General features: G+C 39.4%; 1 protein-coding gene across 2 annotated transcripts in view; it reads left to right on the top strand.

The window, feature by feature from the left end:
• ndst1b (N-deacetylase/N-sulfotransferase (heparan glucosaminyl) 1b) overlaps positions 1-27,854 on the top strand; it is a 137,448-nt gene that overhangs the window by 46,926 nt on the left and 62,668 nt on the right. For both annotated transcript variants that reach the window (XM_079835552.1, XM_079835553.1), the window contains exon 2: positions 9,937-10,038. The gene's annotated coding sequence lies outside the window, so the exon portion shown is untranslated. The remainder of the gene's footprint in view (positions 1-9,936; positions 10,039-27,854) is intronic.

Genomic DNA, 27,854 nt, shown 5'->3' with positions numbered 1-27,854 from the left:
CTTGTCCGTTCCAAAGAGCTCTGTTATCAGCCCCACAGTGGAAAATGAAACCATATCCGTACCAGCTGGCCTGGATCGGCACGGAATGGAAGTGTTAAAGGAGTCCCCAGGGGTCTCTGATGTCCCCAGAGTGTGTATGTGAAGTTTTAGCTCAAAATACCCACAGCTCATTTTTTTATAGCATAGACGTCACTTTGTTGAAGGTGAGCAAAAATGTGCTGTTTTTGTGTGTCCCTTTAAATGCAAATGTGCTGCTGCTCCCGGCCCCCATTTAGGAAGAGGGTGGAGCTTCAAGAGCTTGTGTTAACAGCTCCGATTACCTCACGCAGACACAACTGAAAATGTCCGAAACTGTTTAGCCTTTTATGTTCAAACCGTAGTCGGAAAATGATGGAGAAACTCAGGAAGAAGTGACAACATGTAGAATGCAACAGGACGTTTCTAAATGGTTATTTGATGAATTTATATAGCTGATATGGGGTTAGCTATCTTAAAGTCGTTGATTAGCATATTATGTCATGATAATCAATAAATCGCTCATGTGGGAACTGTTGTAAGATGCCTTCAGAGCCAGAGAATATATGCTGCATGAAGATAGAACGGGTATAGTTCAAGAAACCATTTTGAAATGATTTGAGCTTTGTGACATGGTGCATTATCCTGCTGGAAGTAGCCATCAGAGGATGGGTACATGGTGGTCATAAAGGGATGGACATGGTCAGAAACAATGCTCAGGTTGGCCGTGGCATTTAAACGATGCCCAATTGGCACTAAGGGGCCTAAAGTGTGCCAAGAAAACATCCTCCTCACCATTACACCACCACCACCAGCCTGCACAGTGGTAACAAGGCATGATGGATCCATGTTCTCATTCTGTTTACGCCAAATTCTGACTCTACCATCTGAATGTCTCAACAGAAATCGAGACCCATCAGACCAGGCAACAATTTTCCAGTCTTCAACGGTCCAATTTTGGTGAGCTCGTGCAAATTGTAGCCTCTTTTTCGTATTTGTAGTGGAGATGAGTGGTACCCAGTGGGGTGTCCTGCTGTTGGAGCCCATCCGCCTCAAGGTTGTGCGTGTTGTGGCTTCACAAATGCTTTACTGCATACCTTGGTTGTAACGAGTGGTTATTTCAGTCAAAGTTGCTCTTCTATCAGCTTGAATCAGTCGGCCCATTCTCCTCTGACCTCTAGCATCAACAAGGCATTTTCGCCCCCACAGGACTGCCGCATACTGGAAGTTTTTCCCTTTTCACACCATTCTTTGTAAACCCTAGAAATGGTTGTGCGTGAAAATCCCAGTAACTGAGCAGATTGTGAAATACTCAGACCGGCCCGTCTGGCACCACCAACCATACCACGCTCAAAATTGCTTAAATCACCTTTCTTTCCCAGTTTGGAGTTCAGGAGATTTTCTTGACCAGGACCACACCCCTAAATGCATTGAAGCAACTGCCAGGTGATTGGTTGATTAGATAATTGCTTTAATGAGAAATTGAACAGGTGTTCCTAATAATCCTTTAGGTGAGTGTGTTTGTGTTACATACTGTTGTGCAATAAATGTGAAAAGACGATGCGACAGCTTGAGCAGACTGCCAAAATGTGCTTTACTACAACAATCCTCTTCTCTAAAGCAGTCCAACATGGCCTCACCCCCTTTTGTTGCATTTTCCAGGGGGCAGGGTTTATGTAAATGTTAGGGTTTGTGATGTCACCAAGAAGCTTGTTGTAGTCCCTACCAGCCTTTTGTTGTAGTCCTTAAAAAGCGATTTCTGTAAAAGAAAATATCTCCCTTTGCATTGAACTTTGAGCGCCGTAACTTTGCAGATGTTGTGTATGCTCAAACAGCAACATTACACTCTAACTAAGTACAAATAAAAAGTGAAATTATAATCAAGGACCCCTTTAAGCAAAGAGAATGGTTTGGCCCAACGGAAAATCGGCTCATGTCTGTTCACACTGAGGTGTCTATATGCTTGTGTACTACTACACAAATTAACAAAATCAACTTGTATTAGATATTCTATACATTAAAAAGGTTTAGTTTTTCTCTTTCGGAAATGGACCAAAAATGTTTAAATACTCGTCTTGTTCATTTTATGGGATCTTTAAAGGGAACATATTAGACTTTTTTATGCTTTTAGTTTGTTTTGGGCTGCGTTCAAAAACACATACTCTCTTGAGTAGGTTCTTTATTTTGAAAAATTACTTTGCAACCGCTAAAAAAGTATGTGTTCCATCCTACATCTGCCATTTTGCCATTACCATGTGACCTGCCCGCATCAGTTGCGTCGCTTCACTGCCATTCATAAATCCTCTCCTGTTGCCTAATGGGATAGTAAAGTGTCCATCATATGCACACTTCAGTATCTCTCCAGAAGAAGTAGATCTGGGTACTTTTTGCCTGCTCTTTTTAGTAATGTGAATTTTGTACTATTGCCACGTACTGTTTTTTGCCTACTATATAGTAGGGAAGTATGCTATTTTGGATGCAGCCTTTGTTTTAATCTTGTTTTAGTTTAATATATTCCACTTAGTCTATTATGTCACAGTTTTTCACCAATTTAGAGGTAAAGAAGGTTTTTGCTGTATAAATCACTCTTTTATGATAGGGTTGGCTAACCTCTCTGCATGGTAAATTCAGTATGGCTGCCTGCATACCTCAGACTCTTTAAAAAACACTCAAACTCGCCTCAAACACTTTCTATGACACAAACCTTTTGAATGCAAAGTATTGAATGGTATAGAAACTCAATGCCTGGAGTTCCTGTCAACTGTCCCTTGGTCACAGAATAATGAAGCGTAATGGAAATCTTGCCGCGCTGTTGATGGAATATTGAAGTCATAGCCCAGGGACAATGTTTGTGACATTTTGTCAGTTTTTAAATGATTTTCTGTCTGAAGCAGAAAAGCATAAATGCCTTTTGCAGAAGGTAATACTTCACTGTTGTCATTGTAAAGAAAGAGCTCTAGATAACAAAAAACACCCCAAAAGTTTTGAGCAGCTGTTTAGTGAATGCTTTTTCTCTAACATCTTGGCTTGGCATTTGTGCGCGCGGGGGAGCAGGGGAAATAGCTATATTGTGGTATGTGGTTCTGTAGTGATATTCTTGCTTCAGGGATATGAACTGTGATAAAGAGCAAAGCAACTTCTGTTTTGGCAAGAGGCACAGGAAAAGAGATGACAGGCCGACGGCATGAATTTGATAAATTTACCTTAAATGTGCAGCCCGTTTAAGAAAGTTTTGTACTCCTCTGCCGGTCCTAATCTCCGTTCTGTCTAAACTAAATGACAACAAATCATATTTGGAAAATGGGGATATGTTCAGTTTAGTAATTTGAGAGGAATTTTATGCTGGCTGGGTCAATGGCATGAATATGTATAGAAAAGATGATAAAACGATAACGTTTAAATCCGTGTTCTTAGGAATGTAATCCTTGCATTCATGTCAAACTTTTTATACAATTTTCATTAAAAAAGTATCGGTTTAACCAGAAAGTAATATTTATGAATCAGTAACTAGAGAATAATGATTAAGATGATACAGGAGTCAAAAGTATTTAAGGTCTATGAAAAATGTTATTTGTCATTTTGCCTTACTCCCTCAATGAATACATGATCATAAATCTTTAATCTTTTTAAATATAGTTATTAATTCATAAATATGTTTTTGGAGAGGCACACCACAGGGCATTTTTGCAACCTCAACTTACCTTACCTTGCCTTGTCATAAAAAGGCTAAATTATTTGATATTTTAAGAGACTGTCTGGGGTCAAGGTAATGTAATATTTCCTGTTTTTTTCCCCCCTACATGCATCTGCACAATGGTCACACTGCATGACTGACTCTTTTTTTTAAATACTTGTATCATTTGAACAAAACAATTTCTTATTTATTTTCCCTAATAATGATAGTTATGCCAAACTAGCTACTAACAGGGTTCCCGCGGGGTCTTAAAAAGTCTTAAAATGTCTAAAATTACATTTTTTTAATTTAAGGCCTTAAAACGTCTTAAAACCGGCCAGATTTTCACCCGAGGTCTTAAATTTAATTTAGTTAGGTCTTAAAAAAAGTGTTATCCTCGTTCATTTCCAGAAATGCTGGCTGCAGAAAGTTATTAACGTAATAACGTTCCACTGTAGCAAAAAAGTATCGAATCGCGAAAGCGGATCTCAAAGCGGCGCTCAAGAGTCTTTGCTGCGCCGCCCTCAGAGCGTTCGTTCGGTGTGTTGTAGTTCTTTCTGGGGGTGTTGGTACACGTACTCGGTGATAAAACTACAAATCCCGTGATAAATGCAATTACCTCCCCGCAAAATACGTCTACATTTAATAACATTGTATTTTTCTGGACAGAATGAGGCAGACATGCATTGTTTTATATTATTCTAAACAGTGATGAAGTCTGCACTCAATCAGCACTGCATATCTTATTATTATGAAAATAGTGAAGGCTTGAAGAACTCAAATACACCATATGTTGATGCAGTCGTGTTTATTGTCGTCGTTTCATCAGTCAAAGCGTTTCTATCTTCAGTTTATCCTACATCGCTAGCTTCACGTTAGGGCTAATGATTACTTCTCTAAGGCAAATGTGGAGTTTCTGCTCGAGAGCGCCCTCTGGCTTCCAGTATGAATGAAAGTTTGGGTAACAAATATGAAAAATAATACTTCTCTCTAAATAAATTTATATGACAACCCATATGCTTTTCTCCAATGTACAGTTTCCCCCCACAGTGGATGCATAAGAGGCTCATATTTCATATTAAATACATAGACTTTAAGAAATTTATATCACAGATAAAAAGCACAGAATTTCTTAATTTTTCATTTTATTTTTTACAATAAATCTTTAGACCTTTCTAATGATTTTTAGTCATAGGCTGTCTGCATATGAACAGGTAACCCAGCAGGTTATTTTTGTAAAATAAGTTTTCTGTAAAATATAAATGTTATTTTATTAGTATTATTATTATATTGATATATTTATTCTTAAATACTCTATTTTTTAATTTTTTAATAATTAAAATGTTATTGTAATAGTAGTATTTCTAATTTTGTTAAATATTTGTATTTATTGAATATAATCATTATTATTAGTCTCGTTAATATATAAACATTAATATATAAAATGTTATATGCATACACTTTTCATTTGTAAAAAAAAAAAAAAAAAAAGTTTCTTATTCTGAACTAGGAGGATTTAGAATGATTTTTAGTGATATTGCCTGCAATAATACTTCATAAAGTTTATTGTTCAGTCTGTGAGGATTCAGGAACTCGTGAGCTCCCTTAATAACCCGCGGATTTGCATTTGTCCAGAAAGCGAGCTTGCAGCAGTTGTGTGAGCCGGTGAGGAACGGCCTCAGCTGTTCAGACAGGCACCAGTGAAGTGTGAAGTTGTTATTTTTGGCTCCATTCCTTGTGCTCACCTACACTGTGTTTTGATGCTCTTTTAAAGTGGCTCTTGCCAGCCGGATATATAAGGGGTCTTGGCCCCGAACAGCTGCAATAACCATTCTTTCTGTCCGTCACTCCTCAGGACTGATGACGGCACCTGGTGCTGATTTCATGCACCTCTGATTGTAATCCGCCACTCAAGTCCTCTCCATGCGAGGCTCTTGATTAGAGAGCAGTCATTAGAGCAGAGAACGATACCCTTCGCTTGAGCACTTGTGCGTCAGCATTTATGGCGTTCTACTGGATATCTTGCGCCCTGCTTGGACAGATCGCCATTACGTTAACCCTTTTGGAGCGTAGCTGGAAGCCTGGAAACCTTTTGGTTTCTCTCTTGCCTCTTTGCCAGAATGACAGACTGTAAGATATGACTTTTTTTTTTTTGGAGGAACCAGTTGGCTGTGATCCAGAGCTGCCACAGTGTCATTGCCAATCCTTCAGTGGCTTCAATCCAACTGCTCGGATTCAGCACTTTTCCCCTCCCTCTGCTGTAATGTGGCCTTGCTAAGATAATGTATCTTTTTGGAGATAAAATGCACATCTCAGCATTGATATTCATGTGGAATTTACTCCATTTGCGAGAGCTCCTTGTTCTCGTTTTCTCCTGTCAGGGGCTGCAATACGTACTGTAGCTCATGCATGAAAGCTCAATTTAAAGAGTTTTTGCAGGCCGCGAGTTCCCTGGCTGCTCTGGTAGGAACCGGATAAATTGACCTGTGGTTGCCGGAGCCATGGCGCATCAAAACAGGGCAAATTCTGCTTGAATTATTCATATAATATATCTTGCAGCACACTGACTTGCTTTTGGGGGCAGTAACTGGATTTAGATACTCCAAATGATCTATTGATGCACAGTTTGCACACTGCCGCTTCAGCCAGCTATTGAACAGTAGTGACTCACCCTTGCTGTTATTTAGTTAGTTAGTTCATCTTCTTATAGAGTAGCATGGATATTTAAAGGGATAGTTCTCCCCAAAATTAAAAAAAAAAAACTTTTAATCACCCCGATGTTGTTCCAAACCTGTAAGGCTTTCTTTCTTTTGTGGAACATTTTAAGAAGTTATTTTGAATAATGTTGGTTATCATTTAACTTTCATTGTAAAACATATTTTTTCCCTGGGTAATCTATTGTTTATTTTCTGAATAGTCAAATAATCCTTTGGTTAATTTACCATAATAACCAATAATTTACCAATAAATAACAGCTGTACTAATCTATGTATGAACTTTTATCTAATGATATTATTTATCACAAAAGATAAGGCTTTTAGTGATCTTACCTCATGAAAGTTGCATTGATACAGATTTTTTGGCTTTAATATTTCTATTGGGTGGTAACCGTTTTATAAAAGCAATAAGGTACTCGAGGCTAGTGCTGTATCATGAATAAGTCACGGCTGAAGGGGTTGCAGGTCGTAAACTATCTAACCATAGCGACATTGTCAAACAAGGCGGTGTCCACCAAAAAAGTGACGTTTTTTTTTTTTTATATATATATACAACGATTGACAGACATTGTAATAATGGCTGATTTTCAGAATGCCCAGGAGCTTCCGTCATTGGGGAATATAAACATAATTGATTACACATCATTCCACCCCTAAACTCAAGATTAACATTTCTTTCTTCCCCAATTTTTTTTATATTTTATGTGTAACAGTACTCATATTGATACCAAAGATTTTCAGCATGGGTCTTTTAGTTTTGGCATGCATGTGTACCGAGCGAATACTGCGTTGTTTTAACCACTGAATATGCAGAATAGGGATGTGCGATATTGAAGAAAAATGCGATATCCTTGTTAAATAATGCGATATTCGATTGGCGATACGATATTGTTTTAAGTGTGTAAAATCTATTTCTTTCCCCAACTGATATCTTTCACTTAAAGCATAATCGACTGTGTTTACGTGAATACTCATCAAGACAGCCATTTTGACATAACTGTGTGTGTATTTGACAGTTTGAGTGTGTAACAAGACACGAAAAAAAAGAATGGCTTGTGCGCACGTTTCGTTGTGTGTGTCAGACAGCAAGAGACTGCAAGGAGTTGTTTTTCGCAACTTATTGCATTTAATAACTCTTTTTAACGTCAAGCAAGTCACATAAGTAACAGTTGTGTGCTCAGTCTATTCTCTGCTATATGCGTCAACCTAAAACGTACACTCTTCACAATGTAGAAGTAGCCTATTAAAATCATTCAGATATTGCGTGCCCTTGCGATATGCATATTGCGATATGTACATTTGCGATATTTCGATAATTTCGATATATTGCGCAGCCCTAATGCAGAACATGATTTGAAACTCAGAGTTTTAACCCTGGGATGACACAGATGCTTTAAATCGATATACTTTGTAGCAAAAACATTTAATGGAGGACGCAGAGTGAGCTGTCTGCGGCAGAAATACACAATCCAAGATGGTCCTAAACATGAGATATGCTTTATATTAAGTGCTTCAACCTCACTCACAAGCATAGAGTTTAAAGCGGCTTTCCCTCCTGTCAGATGCATGTGCTGTTTAATGCTTTTGAGACTTGTTTTCTTCAGCCTATCTTATATTTTATGGTTGTATTCTTATCTGTAAGTGTTCGAAAGTCAATAGACGGCACGCAATTGAAGGGGAGTGCAATAATTCTGACTAAAATATGCATGTATCCAAAAGTGGAAACGCTTCAAATCTCTTCCCATTTACAAAAGCACCATAAAGTGTGTTGCAGCCGGTTGCAGTAGCATTATTGACTGACTTTTTTGTTTTAAAAGCGTAGTTTGTTCAGTAAACCATTGCTTAATTTAAAAAAAGGACAGAAGCCATGTTATTCCCCCCCGCTGTACCAAAAACTGATCCCTTCAAAACCGAGGTGCATACCGAATAGGGTTGTGCCGATGGACGATATCATCGTCCATCGTGATGGCAGACCGACATCACGATGGAGCGCGACCATCGTGATGCCACGCCCCCGTTGCGAGTGCGACACACACTAATCTCTTCTATAGTATTAGTTAAACTAAAAACTTAGCAGGAATTACTCTGTAAATTAAATTGAGAATGTAACTAATGCATATAGCCTATGCTATTTTAAATACTGTAGTCTATGCCAGATATATGCATAGCCTACATTTTGAAATCATTTGAGGCTGAAACATCCATATGCATGCGTGTTTATTTTAGCACTTCCGTCAGTGAAACAACACAGCCTATAAAACATTTAAACGATTTTCAGTAAATAATCGTTACCTCAAGAATATAAGAAAATTAAATATTAGTTAGAAAAATATTTTATTCATACTATTTCCCTGCTGGATAGAGCTGGATAGACACCTTCTCGAATATCTTCAAGTTTTCTCCTGATGTTGCAAGGCAACACTTGTTGTAAAAGTTCTGAAGAGCGGATTTTATCTTCCACAAGGGCAAGACATTTAGGCAATGTTTGATTATTCACTGCCAGAGAAAACGAAACTAAAATCACCGCGGCGTGTGTGTGAAATGCGCTATTCAAATAGACCGCTATTCTTGACGCGCCTAACCAAGTTTAATAACAAGAACAAACTGTGTTAAATACAATTTGAAGTAAAAAGGTATTCGTCCTTCAGTGTTTTTTATACTTTACCGCAGTAAAGGATGTGAATAGTTAATAGACTTAATTATAAGCAAACGAAAGGAAGAAACGATTATAATCCCCTGCGAAAATGCCGACGTGAGTGAAGATTTAGGAAAAGAAACGAGATGTCCATGTCCATTGGGATAAAATGGACTGGGCCTATTGTTAAAATTCACGGAAAATCGAGTGACCAGATCCAGATTGCAAAGCAGAATGAAAAAGTGCTATCTGACCATTATTTCCTTTCTAGGCTAAAAGCTTTGTGCTTCACTCCTGTAGTAATATTCACGTGCAAGTTGCAACAGCATTCACATACAAAACACTGGGTTAGTAAAATAACGAAATTATTTTTTAAGAGTAGAAAATAGTATTTATGTAAAGAGATATAATTTTTTTTAAAAAAGAGCTCAACTCTTAGTGGAAGGAACCTATTTTTTTCCCCTCACGTGCAACCTATAGCTGATGATTCATTATTTGGGTTAGTAAAAATAACGAAATTATAGTTAAGTAGAAAATAGTATTTATGTAAATAGATATAGTATATTATCTACCTATTTACATAATTACCCCCCCCCCCAAAACGACGATATCATCGACCATCACGATGTTTTACTGTAAACATCGTCAACTGCCAATTTAGGGGACATCGCCCAACCCTAATACCGAACCTTAATTTTTGTCTACCGTTACACCCCATTAAATACACTTTAAATCTGTCCAGCTCATTTAATTGAATCAATCTAAGCAAGGCCTGTTTTTCCACGTAAAACCTTGTGGTAATTCTGTCTGACGCCCACCAGCATGTCCCTTATATTCTCCCCTGCTTGCTCCTGTTATTGCTTTTGTTAATCGATGCACTCTGATTTGTTTCACAGGAATGCCTGCAGTGTCTCGGAAGACTCACCTGCAGATCCCGAGCTCAGGCGAGCAGAGCCACTTTTGATGAGATTCTGGGAGGACCACACTGTCAACCAGAGGTAAGAAGGCAGCCGGTCAGGGTTTATTGCTTTACCAGTTGGAACGTTGTTGTGTGGCCTTGCTGTTTCTTGTAATGTGCTTGCACCAGCGGTATGTCTGTCAAAGGACAGAACACGGAGTAAACCGAATTTACAAAGTCCTTAGATGGTCACGTTGTTGTCTTATGCATAGCATTTACTTCTGACGATAGTGTGTTAATACTCTCCTAAATAGCCAGAAACTTTCTCCCATGCCTAATAGAGTCCTGCAGGGATGATGTGTTTTTGAAGGCCAAAACCTGGAAACTAGCATTTTAGCACTTGCGGCTTCATCGACCCGAAGTCAATGTTTTTCTTTTAATGGGGTTCAAGGTCTGTGGTTAACACAAGCTCAAGATATTTTCATGTTTTATTCCATGACCTAAAATTTTCTTAAATGGGACGACAGAGTTTACTGTGGACATACGTCATCACACCGAACATTGTGCTCTTGTAAGCTATTCTAACTTTCAAAGAAAATGTCTCACAGCTTATTTCATGCAATAATCCAAATTCCAGTGGAAAAATCCTATTGGGTTTTACAAAAATATATCACTGCAGAACTCAATTGACATCTTTTATGGTGTGGACTGTGGAGTGTAGTTTGAGTTCACCCAACAACAACAAAAAATCTGTCATTATTTACTCATCCTCATGTTGTTCCAAACCTGTATGACTTACCACTTCTGTGGAACAAAAAACAAGATATTTTGAAGAATTTTTTAACAGTTTTGTCCCTTGAATGAAAGTCAGTGTGGTCTAAAACAACATCTGAATTGAGTTGGTGCTCCTAATACTGTAGAAAGACTTGTTAATCATAGCAGGGCTCGACAATGTGAGCATTTCACTCGTATTTTTGACTAAAAATAGATGTGTGCGATCTGTACAATGTATTCTGGAGCACGTATGTGAATTCAAACAAAATCCCTGCGGATTAGTTTTCTTAAATCATAAAAAGTCTTCAATACCTTAAATGGAATAACAAACGAATTAAAAGGTTAGTTCACCCAAAAATGAAAATTCTGTCATTAATTACTCACCCTCATGTCGTTCGACACCCATAAGACCTTTGTTCATCTTCGGAACACAAATTAAGATATTTTTGGTTGAAATCCAATGGCATTCTTAAATATGTAAATATCATTCGTAAATATGTCAGCAGATTTTGACGAAGAGGAGGACTTGCATTTTTTGGCCCAACCGTACTTATTCGAACCTGAATATACAGAAAGTGAACTACAAGAGATGGAAGCGGCTGCAACACAGCCACAAACTGGCATATTCTCGCGAATGCTTCGTGAGTTCACGTCAAAGGCCTAGGCGGAAGACAGAAACTTGTTGAATAAAGTCGTTATTTAGATTTTTTTTCACACACAAACTATTCTCATCGCTTCATAAAATTATTGAACCACTGTAGTGAGAAGGACTTTGTAACGACGTGTTTAGTACCTTTTATGGGTCTTGTGAGTGTAAATTTCATTGCTGCCAATGGAGGCCTTTCTGAGCCATCGGATTTCAATTTCAAATATCTTAATTTGTGTTCCGAAGATGAACAAAGGTCTTACAGGTGTAGAACGACTTCAGGTTAAGTAATTTTTAAGTAATTTTCATTTTTGGGTGAACTAACCCTTTAATGATAATTTTAAGGCATCTTATATTTTGGGGATGGATAAACATAAATCTCCATACTGCCTAGTGTGATTATTAAACTTCAAATGACTATGATTTCATTAAATAAATGTGAGCGCTTCGCGCTTCAAAGCCTGAAAGCTTCAGCAGTTTGCAATCAATGAAAAGTGCACATTTATGCCAAGCGATTGCTTATGAACTAATGCTGATCAATTATGTTTACTTTACGGCGTTTATATTGTAATATGTTGTTTATGGTTGTAAGACTACGGCTGCGTCCGAAACCTGGAAAATGCTGCCTTCGGAGGTAGGGCTGGGCAATATAACGATAACGATATGTATCGCAATAGACGTAATCGATATCAATAAAAAATGTGTTTGATAAAACTATCGATCATTTTTGTTTTCTTAGTCGGAAGAAACCAGATGTTGCGAAGCAAGTTTGGTTGCATGAACAAAGGCACTCGCTCTCTGGTAACCAAGCAACGTAGGGAGTGACAGGCTAACAGCCAATCAAGTAACTGTATCAAGTTTTGTTGCCATATCGTTGTCTCGTGTTGGATTCATTCTTCAGTAACAGAACCGGTGTGGAGTGATAAGTGGAAAATGAGTGCCGCAGTGAGCGAGGAAATTGTTGATAAAACAGGAAAACAAGTCAGCTCGCCAGTATGGCAGTTTTTTGGATTTTATAAGTCTGACCGTAGTCAGACCAATGTCGTCTGCAAATTATGCAAGACTGTCTTGTTTATACTTTCGTCTGGCTCCGCAGCGCGAGCCTCCGCTGACAGCGCGCACGCCTTGTTTGGTTGGGGAGGTGTTTATACTCGACGCGCTCGCCGTTGTACTATTCTTGACTGAATTCGATATCGCCCCCTAAACCCTCAATCACTATTTCCTACTTTACTCCACTGATACAGTTCACTTGAAGGAGTGAATGAAAACAAGCGAGTGAATTCGGACAGCCGTTGTGTGTACATCGGCTGTACACTCTTTATTGCAGTGCAAAGTGGAATAGAATGAGCGCCCTCAATTACGTCCACTATTATTTTGGACACTACAAATGGCTGTCCCTTCAAATAGTGCCCTATTTAAGGGTATAGGGGGCGGATTCGGATTCAGCCTTTGAAACTACATGGAGAGGTAACGTTACTCTGCATCAGTGCCTTATGACAAAACATCTAAACCAGGGGTCTCCAAACTCGGTCCTGGAGGGCCACTGTCCTGCAGAGTATAGCTCCAACCCCAAATAAACACACCTGAACCAGCTAATCAGTGTCTTGCTAGGCCCTAGTTAAACACTGATTAGCTGGCTAAGGTGTGTTTTATCGGGGTTGGCACTAAACTCTGCAGGACAGTGACCCTCCAGGACCAAGTTTGGAGACCCCTGATCTAAACGGTAACAGTTACAAAGAAATAACGGAGGCACTGCACCTTAATGTTAAGAGATATTTGTTAAGTGTTCATTGTGATTTTAGACTTGTGTTTATATTTTAATTATTTGAGTGTTTTCCATGGTTGTGTTGACATTTCTGCTTTCATAACTGAGGGGATTAAAATCAGAGGAAGGTTACTTTTTTTAAAAAAAAATTTTAAATGTAAAATATTTTTCTCCTGGTCCTTAATTTAAATAAGTCAATAATTATCAATATCGACCGATATGAAACACTTATATCGTGATACAGTTTTCAGCCATATCGCCCAGCCCTATTTGGAGGACACATTTCTAAGCAGCAAGGCACCAAGGCATGTCCAAATCTAATGTTAGCTTCACTTCCTGTCTCCAGAGATGCCTTCATCTGATCGATTTTTGAAGGCAGCATATTTGTATCCTTCGCTGCCTTCGAATGGAAAGCATAGGATTGTGGGATTTCAGTGACAGTTGACCTGAAAATAAAAGATGGCGTCCGAAAGTTGCTTTTGCTGGTCAGTTTGTGTGTAAATGTACGGGTTTTTTTTTAACCAATATTTTCTACTTCTGATGTCATTTCTAGCGAGAAATTACTAATGTAGTAATTAAATATTTGTTTAGTTCTCACCAAAGCTCTCTCTATTTTGCTGTGGATCATTAAACGGTTACACTGCCTAAGAAGTCTGTCCGAAATTAGTTTTGTGAGGTGCCTTCATGCACAAACGCTGCCTCACAAGGCATTGTCTGATAAGGCAGCGAGGCAACGAGTCAGCTGCCTAGGTTTTCGGACGCAGCCTACATATTTTGTCTCCCTCATCTGAATTTAAGATGTCTGTAATAATAGAGCATATACATTTCAAAATAAGAGCCCCTGTGTATTTCAGGCTTGTTTATAAATAAAAGTCACGCAGTGTGTCCAATTTCCACCCCGGTTATAATTTGGTTACACAAACCTCCATGTAATCCATTTAAACTAAAGTAAACTATTGTAGCTTGTGACTGGGATGCCCCGTCACAGGAAGGAAAGACTAAGAGCATTATTAAATGTATAAATTTTACTAGCATTAGTGTTAAACTAAAACTTAAAAAACAAATTTTTCTTGTTTTCATTTAGTTGAATTTAACCTAATGTAACAAACCCAAACTTAAATGTATTAAAAACTATTCACACATTTTTAAAAACAACAAAAACATAAATTACTTTCAACTAAAGTTCAAATGAAAGCAGAAAATTATAAAATATGAACAAAAAATTGTAGTAGATAATAGTATCTCAGTAATGCCAAAATAACACTAGTATGGCAACGTCTGTTTATTAATGCGCAAACTGTTTCAACTGCCTTAGAAAGTTTATAAATGCGCTCCTACATTTTTCATTTTAGGAGCACAGGTGCTGCTTGGGAAAACAGTAAGTGTCGAGCCCTGCCTAGTAGCGACTTTGCCATACCTGGGCATCCTTAGTTTGTATGATTTCTTGGCCCCTCTCTATTGTTCTATTAGTAAAAATGTATAAAAAATGCCTCATTCTGTCCAGAATTTGTTTAGACCTGAGTGTGTCTGTAGAGTATGTAGAGCCCTGTATCAAAGTTCATCGTTGGAATTGGGATTCGTCTGGGGTTTTTTTAAGCACCATGTATAAAGTATTTCCCTTCTGGTTTCAGAGACAGAAAGGCACATGAGTCACACTTGATGGCAGGTCCCAGTGTTTCTGATCTGCCAAAATCTAGAGCTCGACCGTCTCTCTCACACGGTTCACATTCCTGCCCGTGGGAATGCATGAAAAATGAAACCTTGGATTCCTTAACAAATTGAAATTCTGCCAGTCTGTTGTTTTGTTGTGAGCTGTATTTGATCATTTAGGTTAAAATGCCTCAATAGTCACTACTAAACATTTTCAGATGTTTATTATGTTGTAACACCTTCACATTCATGACATATACAGCCGAATGCAGGTCTGTTGATGATGTGATGCTCACAGGCATCATTGATCTTTACATCAACTCCTCTTTTGTTTTTCACCTTATGGAAGTGAAGGTGGAAGATGAATTATAAACTTTCATAAATAATTGAGAGCCATCGGCAGAAGTGAATTATTAATAGGTGAAAAAAGGCATCTCTCTTGATGCGGAGAGATGGGCTAACATGAGCGTGTCTTAGATTTACAAAGCACAGACGTGTTATTTCCTTTCATTAAGGAAAAGCGTGATTCTGCTAGGTAGATTAACTGGAGTATTTGTGGGTTTTGTTTTTGGTGCTCTATCCTCTTTTATGTTTAAAATTATGATCTGAAATCTGATGTTCCATCTTCAAAAGAAAAGTCAACTAATTTGGTGCTAAATTAGTTAAGTTTATCCTTTATTATCTCCCTTAGGAGAAAGTCCTCATGGGCAATTGATGCATTAAATATCGTTATGCACACATACAGAGATGTATGTTTTGGCTGCATACACTGCAAGGCATAATGTACAGACCCCCCATTCCATTCACTTCCAATTCCATTCAGGTGATGCGTGAACCATTTTCAAAGAGTTTTCCTGGACACGCCCCTGCCTTACATTGGATGATCACCAGATAGTCCCGCGCCCAAAGAAACGGCATTGTTGAGCGTGCACATTTTTCAGGGGAATCAGCCTTGTCTTACTGCACATTAAACTCAAACACAGAAGTATTTTACCCAAAAAATTACACACTTTAGCTTTAAAACCATAACTTGACTATTTACACAATAATACACTCATTGTTGAAACTGGTCTGCACAGCGCAAGTAATCATTTCCAATTGCCACTGTCCAGTGGGTTGCGAGAATATTGGTGTGTGTTGTGCGGTTTGGTTGAGTAGCACAATCTTGTCCCTGTTTTAGAGTATTTGGCTTCCCAAAATGCTTATAATTAAATAAAACAGGCTCTGTGACTGCAAGGTAATGGGCAATTTGACATATGTTAGGGACATAAGTCAACATTTAATAAGAAACTACATTGCATAAAATGAATAGATGTTAACACTCGCGTGCTAACGGTGGCACAGGTGTTTTACCTCCATGATTCATTTGGAGGAATTCCCATATGTGCCAAGTGGTGATTTCACATCGCACCTATCTTATCTAGCCTAAGAGGAGAATCGAATATGAATGTTGAGATATAGGTCAAATGAGCAGATATCAGATTTAGAACCACACTTGAATTTGAAATCAAAGCAGAATTCGGTGTTTTGCTGTTTACACGCATGCATCAAGATCTAGGCTGCGTTTCCCTAAAGCATCGCAAGACTAAGTAGACCATAGAAACCGTTGGCACCAATGGTGTCTGATCTACTTAGGCCTACAATGCTTTTGGGAAATGCAGCCCTGGTCTGTGCCAGATACAGATGGCTTGACTTTGACTCGATGTGAAATGACTCTGGAAAAGAAGTGAATGACTTGGCAAGGTCTGGAGATTTTCTTTGTGGAACCTAATTTTACCTAATGAAAACTTATTTATGAATCAGTTCTGGTCTTTTCTGACCTGTGACTAAACGCATGATCCAGCTGGAGCTCAACTCGACTTGCTTGACACGAAACACTGACTTCATTTATGTCTGGATTATGTCCTCCGTTACACACTTGTGCTTATTGTCCTTGTTTGGCAAGTTAAATACAATAATGAGGTTTTTTTTTATTTGCATTTATTAATTTAGCATTCACTTCTATCTAATTTGATTACAAATGAGAAATCCAACAAGTGATTCAGCTGAAAGTAAGACATAGTGAAAGCAGTGAAAGTCTTTAGATGTTTGTTGAATATTTTTCTGGTAGGGTTGGGAAAGTTGTATATACAAGTATAAATATAGAATATAAAACATAGAAATAAAAAAACTTCATAACTTGTACTATTCCAAATTTTATACACCCAGTGCCTTTGCAAACAAACAGTGGGCATAGTGCAGAGATTTAGGTGCCCGTGTTTCAGCGCGTTGTTATGGGAAGAACGCATACGCAACGAGAGTTACCCATTCAGACAAGCATGGTCAAGTTCACTTGCAAATTCACGTCCTTTTGTGCAGATGTCCGTTTTTTTGTGCTTGGTTGAGTTTATTAATCCTCTAGAAAAGCGTTTCAGTTTACCTGTGTTCAATTACTGTACAGCTTCAGCTCAAACGGCAATGCCTGACATTTATTAACTATTATTGGGTTATTTGAGAGAGTCATATTCCTTTTAGATGTTTCTTTTTCATAAATATTGCTGATATTATTATTAATCGGGCTATGTTGTTTTTCCTCATCATGGCTTCGAAAACACTCAAGCTGTCTGGAATCGTCGTTTCAAAGGAGATCACAAAATTGCCGGATATTCCCGAAATTGGGTGCTTTGACCCACGTCCTGCTAAATTAAGCAATGTCTGGCATTTCAATTATGTCTGTATTGGGGTTTTTTTTCTTCCATGAAATTACAATACCACATTAAGAAATATGCTAGTAAAAAATGGCGTTTAAAAATCCATTTGCGCAGCCGACATGTTCTAGCTAGAGCGGGGAAAATAACCAGCCAACGCGATCATATACCCCTAATATACCCCCTTTCCACCAAGGCAGAGCTAGAGCTAGATCGGAGCCAGAGCCTAGTTTCAAATCGGTTCTTTGTGTTTCCACACCCAAAGCCCCAGCTCTGAGCCAGGAAAAGTGGTTCTTAAGTAGCACCAAAACATTGCTGGGCTAGAAGTAAGAACCGATTACGTCAGGAGCTGGGGGCGGGGTCAACAGGACGAACACAAACTTGAGATCCGCCATTGTTGAAATAGCAGCTAATGGAGCTAACAGCTGCTGCTCGTTTGTAATCTCCGTCTATACAAATTACGGCGAACTGCATGAATGCGTTGGATTCGCTGTGTTTTCGTTGTGTTTTGATGCCGATGTAGGATCGTAAAGCCATGTGAATCAATAGTAACGCAACGTTTGCTTTGTTGATGGAAGGCTTGTTCGCAGCGATGCTGTGCAGACCGATCGCCGTATGATAACGAGTACAGCGAGAGCATATGACTCCTTATGCTTTTGATTCACTCATGCGTTTTTTTTATATATCATACGTGGATCGGTCTGCGCAGCGCCGATGCATCTCGAACAAGCCTGGTGTGTTTGTGTTTCCCGCTGCCCAGCGTTGCCAGGTTTTCACAACAAAACCCGCCCAATTGCTACTCAAAACAAGCCCAATCGCGTTTCAGGGGCGCTTTCCCGGTAAAAATCACATTTGGGGGTAAAATATGTGTTTTTTTGGCATGGTTGCCTACTAAAATTCGCATTCCAGGGGCTAAATATCACATAATTGGGGTCGCTTCAACCCGCGGACATGAAAAAACAGGACTTGGCAACACTGCCGCTGCCTCGCTAACGTTGCTGAGAAAGATGAGACGTATACAGTGACGTAAGACATGGCTTTGTTGTGGCTCTCAGCATTTGGAAAAGCAAACAGTTCTTAAAAGGCTCCTCAGTCGAACCAACTATGAACTGGGACTAGCTCTGGCTCTGGACTAGCTCTAGCACGGCCTTGGTGGAAAAGGGGTAATAGAGCGGGATTTGTTTTCACATGCATTATACGACTGACAGACTGCAACGGTTGGAGTTAAAAATTTTCATTTGTGTTCTACTGAAGAAACAAAGTCACCTATATCTTTGATGCCCTGGGGGTAAGCAGATAAACATCACATTTTCATTTTTGGGTGAACTATCCCTTTAAGCCAGTGGTCACCAAGCTTTTCAAGCCAAAGATCCCTGACCTCAGCCTTGATGAAAGGAAAGATCTACCCATAGATTTTTCATGGCCGATTCAGAGGGTTTTTTTTATTTCCGAGACCATCTGTCGTTTTTTTTTTTTTTTTTTTTATTTAAGCAAATTTATTTGTTGTTTATTTGCTCTATAACAGAACAAACTGACCTTAAAAAAAATTGCCATTTGAAATGTGAGGCAACCACTGCATTTTAATTACGATCCAAACAAAGATACACATATGTAGCATGAGCAGTTGTTTTTTATTTAAATTATTGCATAATTTCAAGACTTAGAGTAAATACAGAATGCTCTGACTTTAGCTTTGTGAAATTGTAACATAAGACACACCTGCACAAAACAAAAACAGATGGACTGAATAAAAATGCTCATTCACTCTCTGACAGTAGGAGGTGCTTATGGAAAACAAGCGTTTATTTGGGTACCGCTGTAAAATGCCATAGAAACTATTCTGAAGACAGTCAGTTTTGTTCAGGGATACATTCATGTAACCCCCGCTCCCCAATTCAATATCTATATTTTTCTTCCTATATTTCAAGCTTCCCAAAGAGTGATCTTGCTGGGCCTATTAGGCTGGTCCACTTCATGTGTTTTTACAGATCAGATATTTATCTGATTTATAACCATTCCATTTACACTTGGCCACATAAATGTGTCTCCACAAAACGGATATAAATCCAATCTTCAATTCCCACGCTATATGCCTGTTCACATCATCATGTATATGAGTTCACATCACCAACATTTTATTGATCAACAGTTAATTCAAGGACCACGAAATGAGAGCGAGAGTGGCATAAGAACTGATCAGTTAGTTTCTTTACCTTTAATGATGATGATGATTGTGTATTGAGCGTCTGCAACTTTTACTTTAATTTGCGTCAGTTTGCTGAAGAGATATTCAGCTGATCGTCTGCGGCGATGCGTGCTGCAGCTGTCATATCTAACTATACATCGATCGATTTGTGCTGTGCGAATTTTGAGGTTGCATAGAATACATTTTGGGAGCATATGTAGCTATTAGGGGTGGTGAAAAAAATCGATTATCGATTAATCGCGAGTATGTTATGGACGAGTATGAATCGATATTTAAATTTTCAAAAATCGATTTTTTTATTTATCTAAACCTGACACTACCACCGTGCGTGTGTGTGTGTGTGTGTGTGTTCATTAGATGAATGTAAATCTGTCGTTAATGCTGAGATGATTCTGAGGGAACACTCTAGAAATCCTCCCGCCTCGCCTCCTCTGGAGCTCAGGCACATTAGCATTAGCGTGTTAGCACGGCTCAGATTCGCGCACAAACACCGAATAAACGCCTTCAATCCGCAGATTTATGAGTGCGTCAGATGAGCGAGCGCGACACACATCGACGCGCACATTCGCGGGAATAAAGGCGATCCTGAGGACGCGATGAGCGGATCACACACACACACACACACACACAGCCGGACTGATGCTGGAAACACAAACAACGCCACACTAAAGCAGCACCGATGTCTGATAACGGGATGTGTAAACCGGATAGGCCCGTCTGATCTCCCCGGGCTCGAGTCCCGCGCTCCGCCGCTCCACCGCTGCACCGACCCGCGGCTCCCGCTCACGGAACCGAACGGGCCTCGACACTCCTCCGACACGAACTCGTTTTTCTTCTGTCGTTTTTTCCCCTTTTGTCTTTCTCACGTCAGGAAACAAACGAAAGGAGCTCGAGCGGTCCACGCGCGCACCGCATCCATCACGCACACTCTTGACATTTTGTCACTGTGTTCTACAGTACAGTATATAAGCTGAAGCTACAGTAAGTTGTTCAAAAATGTTCATTTTGTCTTCTTAATGATTAAATTGGACAATCGCGATCGACGGGTTGGCGACCACTGCTTTAAGCTATCCAGTACTCTAAAGGAAGAATTAACAAAAAAATACCCATCCTTAGTTTCAACAACAGCAGTTTCAGTAGAACTAAACAACCACAAGGAGTTCTTTTACACTCATTATTTTGCACTCATGTAAATACTGTTAATTATGCACCCAAGATCGTTTGCTCTAGACAATGGCAGTGCCAAGTGCTCTAGACTTGTGTTCTTCTTTTGTGCGAGTGTTTTTAAATGTAAATGCAAACCTACAACTGTTGCGGAGGGCTCCTGGATCATGTCTATGAATACTAATGAAACAGACTTTTGAGCAAATTCACCAGATTACTCTTGTTTTCGCTTTCTCCACTACACTCTCCTGTTTTATCTTTTTGTTTAGTGATTGTCTCAGCAGTGGTCAAGGTGAAGTTTGTGTCTGTTCCCATTTTTAAAATGATTCTCTGTGGATGTAACACTGTCTGGACTCAGTATATGGCCTGTGCTGCACTGTCAAAGGAAATGAAGGTGAGATTTCAAACAGCTGACAGCTGCATATTGCCGGGACCTCTGATGACAGTACCCGACACACTCCAGAGTCATCCTGCCCTGCGAAATCATCACAATTCCACACTTGAAAAGAGATTATTCTGACAAAGCAGTGTCCGCACATGGCCCAGGTGGTCACGGGTCCTGTGCTTATTTGAGTTTCGGAGTGCAGCAACCGGTGGGATCGCTCACGCCGGCAGCTTGTCGTCTGGCATAAACATTCGCACTGAGCCATATGGAAAAGTGAGATTACCAACCATGCTTTTGTTGTCCTTTTATCTGTGTGTAGCATTAATCTTACACAAACTTCATTACTAAAGAGAGTCTACCTACAGAAATGTGTATTATACCAGTGCCTGTATTCCTAAGTGCAGAGTGGAAAGCGAATACGGATTAGAGTAAAAGTTTGTCCATGCAGTACTGGATTTATTAATATACTGTATGCACTAGATGGACATCTTTGACTGTTGCGCCTCGTCACTCTCGAGACACTGCCTACTTTTTCATTCATCTGCACTGCAGTTGGATACTATTGTGTTTTTGTTTTTAAGAGCAAAAATGCATTCCGTTTGATTATCCCCTTACACCGTCAAATTGAACAGGTAGTGAAACTAAAGCGCTTCTCCTCATGCGGGCGAATGAAGACAACGGCGCAGCGTTTAAAGGTCATTTCGGATGACTGACATCACAGAATTTACCGCTATTTTGATGCTGATGTGTGAATGGTCTCTTAACGGTATAAACATAAAACGCTGTTGCTTGTGTGAACAGCATATTTGTGTATTTACTGGTAAAGTCATTCTGGTAATTTACTGGGAATACTTTGAGAAAGTTGCTGTAGTTGTTATCATCATAAATAGGTCTACTACAACAATAATTTTTATAATAATAATAAAAAAAAAAGTTTTAGTTTTTACATTTATTATCATCAACATCAAAATAATAATAATAACAACAACAATTTTTATTTTTAAGTAATAATTATCATTTTAATTTAGCTGACTGTGGGTGTCATTATTAGGTCGTGGTGGTTAACTTGGTTGCACATTATTTTCATTCACTGTGGAATATTTCTTTGATCTATCAAATTTGATCTAATAAAGAGCAGTAAGGCTTGATGTGTCACAAAGTTGGGAATATAATTATTTATTCTATATTTTGGTCAAACATCTTGAACGTAATTTTTTTTTTTAGGATTACCATTTTAGGAAACGTAACCATTTAGGATTTCTATGTGCAAATGAACTTATGATATGTACTAACGTTGTTTACATTGTTGACATCAGCATTCTCCATATCCTACTTCAGCTGACTGCCTACTGCCAGCTGGTGTTTATGTGTGTGTATACGTGTACACATGCCCGTCTTCGCTCAATCCTGTTCTCTACACACCCCTCTGTGTGTCTCGCGGCACTGCCCTCTAACTGCTGATTGATGAATTCCGCCTGGAGACCAACACCCTTCCTTCATTTGCCAGCACCTTGGGAGACAAGAAGCAGGTTGCCTGCTAGCACCAAACAGCCTCCTTTGACCTGCAGAGTCGGCACGGATGCAGCACAGCAACAGGAGTGGTACTTCGACCCACTTTAGAAGACACAGAAGTGCTTTAACTTTAGCTCATGTCCTTTTTGGGCGGCCTAAATGGAACAAGCACCTGGTATCGATCAGTCTCTCTCATGGGCTCCACATGCTTGCACTTTGTTTCTCGGGGCAGTCGTAATGCTACTAACATTCTCAGACATACGCACTCATTCACAATTAAACATCCCCCTGTTTTCCTGGCAGGCCCTCATGTTCCTTTTGCGGTCCCAGAACAATAAGCCGTCTCAACAATCTGAGTGTGCTCTCTTCCCGATCCAGGGCAATCACCAGCAGGCCACATGTGCTAGCATGCTTCAAGTGCTCGAATGTTCTCCAAGTAGGGTGGAGACCGAGAAAAGGGCTTTCGACTGGGATGCTGGGTAGAAATGTATTCCCCCCTGTAACGTTCTGTGGAGATGCTGCTGCTTCTCTCTCACTCTTTTCCTCCCCAGCTGCTGTTCAACTCAATTATCTGATTCGCTGAGTAGTCTGTTCCGCTCTCTTAATGTGTGCGGTACTATTAGGAATTCTCTGCATGCTGTGGGGGGAATGAGGCCTGCAGGCCTTGCCCCCAGGATCCATCCTTCAACCGAGAGAGCTCAGAGCTGACGCAAAACAAAAAAAATCCCTGCTTTTTCCACGTAATCCTCTGTATTTTCTTCCATTGATTCACTCTACTCATAATTTCTTCCAGAGAATTATTGTTATGATTTCGGACTAACCTTATGAATTTGCTTCACTTATCTTGCTTCCTTGTGCTTCATCAAGTTTATTGGTGTTTGTCTAAAGAGGAACCTCTTTGTTTTTTGGATAACTAACAATTGGGCCAATTGCTCTTGCTTTCACTCCAGAATATGGAACATTGCTTGGAACCTTTTTCCATACTCCCCTGTTTTCTAAGGGAGTGGAAATGGCCCTCAGCTGGAACCACATCCAATAAGTGTCCATCATCTCTCCCTCCCCATCATGTGAGACCTGGTCTGGTACATTTAGACCATTCCCAACCTGACTGCTCATGGGGTGATGACTCCATTTAAACATGCTGTGCCAATGAAAGTGACAGCGACAGCTCCTGTGTGTATAGATTCCCCCTCGCAGAGAGAACGTTTCCTCCACAGTAGCCTGAAAGCTGGACTCGACTTAGCACCCTGACGGTGGAACCACTTAGTGGATTTTAGCTTCAAATGTCAGGCCAGTACCCCTGGGATGTTGCACTGATGGGATTTTATAAATAACATTATTCAGCACTTTATTCTGCCTAAGTAGAAATCTGCACCGAAGAACTAGCACATACTCTACTGAAGAGGCAATAATATGTGATCTCAGTAATGTCAGAAATGTGATGTAAGTTGAGTTGAAGACTGACCTTTCGCTCTAAAATTGTATAGCTTATTATCGATCGGCGAGCCACATGCTCATCTGTCAACACGAGTGAGATTTTCTGCAGATTCCTGCAGTGATCCTTGAGCCAAGTCTCACTGATGACTTACTGTGTCACTGTGATTAAAACTAGCTGGACTTGATGTCCTACTGCGCAAAGAGGCTATGACAATTCCAAAGTGTTTTTTGCTGGATTTTCAACAACAATAAAAAAGGAAAAAACTTTTTAAAAATTGTGTTTTGAGCCGTTCCAACGATGTTGACATTTTAAGATGCTCGTCTCTGCAAGAGTCGCTCCCTGTGTCTGACAAATAGCGCTGCCAATTTCAGAAGAGATGCCAGCCAGAATTCCCCACTGAGAGCTTGGACACAAACACTGATGATCAAGGCAGTGCAAATGCTACACCTCGCCTTCAAATGGCACCCAGCTCTCTGGCAGTTGGGAAGACGAGCAAAAGAGAATAAAGCAGGATGGTTTCAGGGTGTTTCAGGTGGGTGGATGTGGATTGACATGCGTCTTTGTTCCGACTCTAGTTATTCCAGCATGACTCAATGCTCTGGCAGCCAAACTGGATATCTTAGGGGCTGACCATAAAAAGGTAGATGCCACATCAACGGTTTAATTTTGAGTGAAGTTTTAAGCTATAACAATGCTTATATTAGATCAAGTCCTGCTTTATTTTTCGAATTAAATGTCCTGTTTCACATGGAAGCTGGTTACAAATACAATTTCAAAATGACTTTAATGATCAAAAATACGTAGCGTTGTTTAATGTGATAGCTGTATATGGCTATTACCGCAGTAAATCTAGCGCTGTGGTTTAGTAAAGCAACGATGCATATATATTAGCACACATCATTAGCACTATCCCACCTTGCTCACACACAAAGCTTACCCTGTGGCCCGGCTTATACCTGTGACTTTCACCACCTGGCTTACTTAGCAGGATTTGGCGTCAGAAACGGGATGCAGAAGATGGCAGGTGCCAATGGAGTTGTGTGCGGTGCTGGCCTCCGAACCGATTGCTGCGCCTGTGGTGATAAGTAAAACCTGTGGGCTGAATGAACTTCAGAAGTCATTTGTTCAGTTCCAGGGTTAGGACGGGTTTCTCCTTGGAGTGTCTAAATGTAATTGGACCAACCCCAAGTGCAGATTTAATTTAGGCCATGAGACCTTTGAGGTCAGAACTGTAGTTTTTGTCTAAAGACAAGGCTGAGTTTAAATAAGGGATTCACCAAAACTAAAACTTTTTAATTACAGAATTGTTTCTTCTCCGTTTGTTGGTGAAATACAAACATTTAAATGACAATAAACTGGAGGAATTTATCTTCATGGCAGAACTTTTGCTGCTGAATTATCCACTAACCTAATTTATTATAGTGTTTTTGTCATATATTATGAATATAGCCTTCTCTTACTCTGGCAGTTTAAATCTTTGAAAATAAATATCTTGTGACATTTATTTTGACAGAGATGGTTGGTTGTTTTAATTTTCCAATTCCTCAGAAAATCACCCATGGGTGACGTCCCCTCCCCCTGTGGTAATAGGCCTGCCACCACAGCTGGAAAATATATATAATATAATTCTATATAGTTTATATAAAATTAATATTATTTACATAATTGTACAGATTGTTCTTTAAACTAGTTGATTACTTGTTCAGACCTGCTAACTAGTTAATTGTATAATTATTCATATCCCTCGTTTCTATTTACAAACTGCTGATCACACTCACCAAAATGGCGGCAGTTACACAGTGATTGAAGTTTTTTTTTTTTTACAGCTCAGGCAAAGTACAAGGCCAATAGCACACACACACACACAATCACACTCGCAAACACATATACTCCTCCTTTTTTCAACAGTTAATCTCAGCAGTGTGATTATACAGTTGTTTCTCTTTTTTGCAAGCTGCAGCCATGCGAGCGTCAATTAATGTGTAACGTAAGGTTTGACCTCTCAAAAATCGATGGCTGCTTCTGCTCTAGCCCGTCTAATTGGTAGTCAATGTGATGAATCTTGAGGGTGGCCAATCGTATTTGTTTCCACGGAAATCCAATAGAGTAAATTCACTCTCTCTCTGTTCCTCGTTCATGTCAGCATGATGCATTGCTTCTGGCTTTGCTATAACTTCTAAAGCAACATCCTCTCTTACTTTCTCCCTCCTCTCGCCTCTCTTAACCTAAATCCCTCCTTCTCTTTCTCAAAGTGAAAGAGGAAATCTTCTCGTTCCCTAAAGCCATGGGACATATAGAATATGCCAAAAAGATTAAGGCACTGGGTTTTTAGCATCCTGTTGCGAGGACCCTACACAATAGCATTTGCTCTCGTTTCTGCTTATTACAAAATAGATTCAGCCTGCAGTTTTATATAGGCTACATATTCGTCTTTGAGCCAGTGTCATGTTTGTCCTCATTGGAATGGTTTCTCACATTAATAGGGGCAAAGTTGTTTTGGTAAGGTTTTCCCTTATGCCTACTTTTTTTTCTATAAGTAATAGGAAGGTTGAGGTGATATAGTCGGTTACAGCCTTGGTAGAAGATGCATTATGTCTAAGCTTGCATATATCCTTATGGCTTTAGCTTATTACTTTTTCTGTACATGGATTATTGTACCAAAACCACTTCACTGGGATTTTTTTGCACTGAGCCATCCTCTCAACCACTCCGCCTGTAATCATGTGGCTGTTGTGTACTTTTGTTTGGACATGAACTGGCTACACTGTAAAAATTGATATGATCAGTAAGTCATGCCAACATGTTTTTCCATTACACTTCAACTCGTCAAAATAAATTTACCGATTTCAACTTCATTTTGTAAGTTAAATGAGATTCTTAGAGACAAACATGAGTTGAAATGACTTGTACTGTCAATTTGATTGGGAAAATTAGATGGAATTTTTTCCTTCATGCTGTGTAGATAATGTAGACAGAATACCCTACTAAAATACTATTATTTCTGAACAAATGATGCAGTAATTTCTTTTAATCAATCAACAAAATAGTTTAGCCAGTATAGTTCGTTTTCCACACTGAATAACTTCTGAGTTGATTTTTGTTGTGAGAATCAGCTTGCAACAATAACTTTTTTGCTTGAGACTTGAATCACTGTAGTTTCTTAATTGTTCATATGACAATAATTACATGAAGATTTCACTTTACACTTTGGGTTTTGTCTAGCCTGGCGTGGCCATACTCAATTCTAGTCAGAATATGAGTCTGGTACCGCTCCATTGAGCTTTGATTATGGGGCGTGTTTCAACCGAGCCAGGAAAGACCTCAATTGGATAGACCCACAACCAATCAGAGCAACGCGTAACATTAGTTGTCAAATGTCAACAGAACTCAACTGCACTGTGTTGCGAAGTCCGTGTTTTTCTCCATGTCCGCGGGTTGAAGCGACCCCAATTATGTGATTATATAAACCCAGGAATGCGAATTTTAGCAGGCAACCATGCCAAAATAACATATTTTGCCAACCAAACGCCATTTTTTTCCGGAGAACCCCCCGGAAAGTTATTGTTTTGGGCTATCGTTTTGAGTAGCAATTGTGCGCGACATTGCAAAAACACTTGGAAACCCTGTCTGCACGCACGCTGGATTAAGTAACGTTACAAGAAAAAGATGAGTGTAAACGATCTTTGCCA

This window comes from Gobio gobio (assembly GCF_949357685.1).
Source record: "Gobio gobio genome assembly, chromosome: 14".
NCBI classification, from domain to species: Eukaryota; Metazoa; Chordata; class Actinopteri; order Cypriniformes; family Gobionidae; genus Gobio; species Gobio gobio.
Note: the sequence above shows the minus strand (reverse complement) of the source record. Positions and strands in the feature narration are given on the sequence as shown.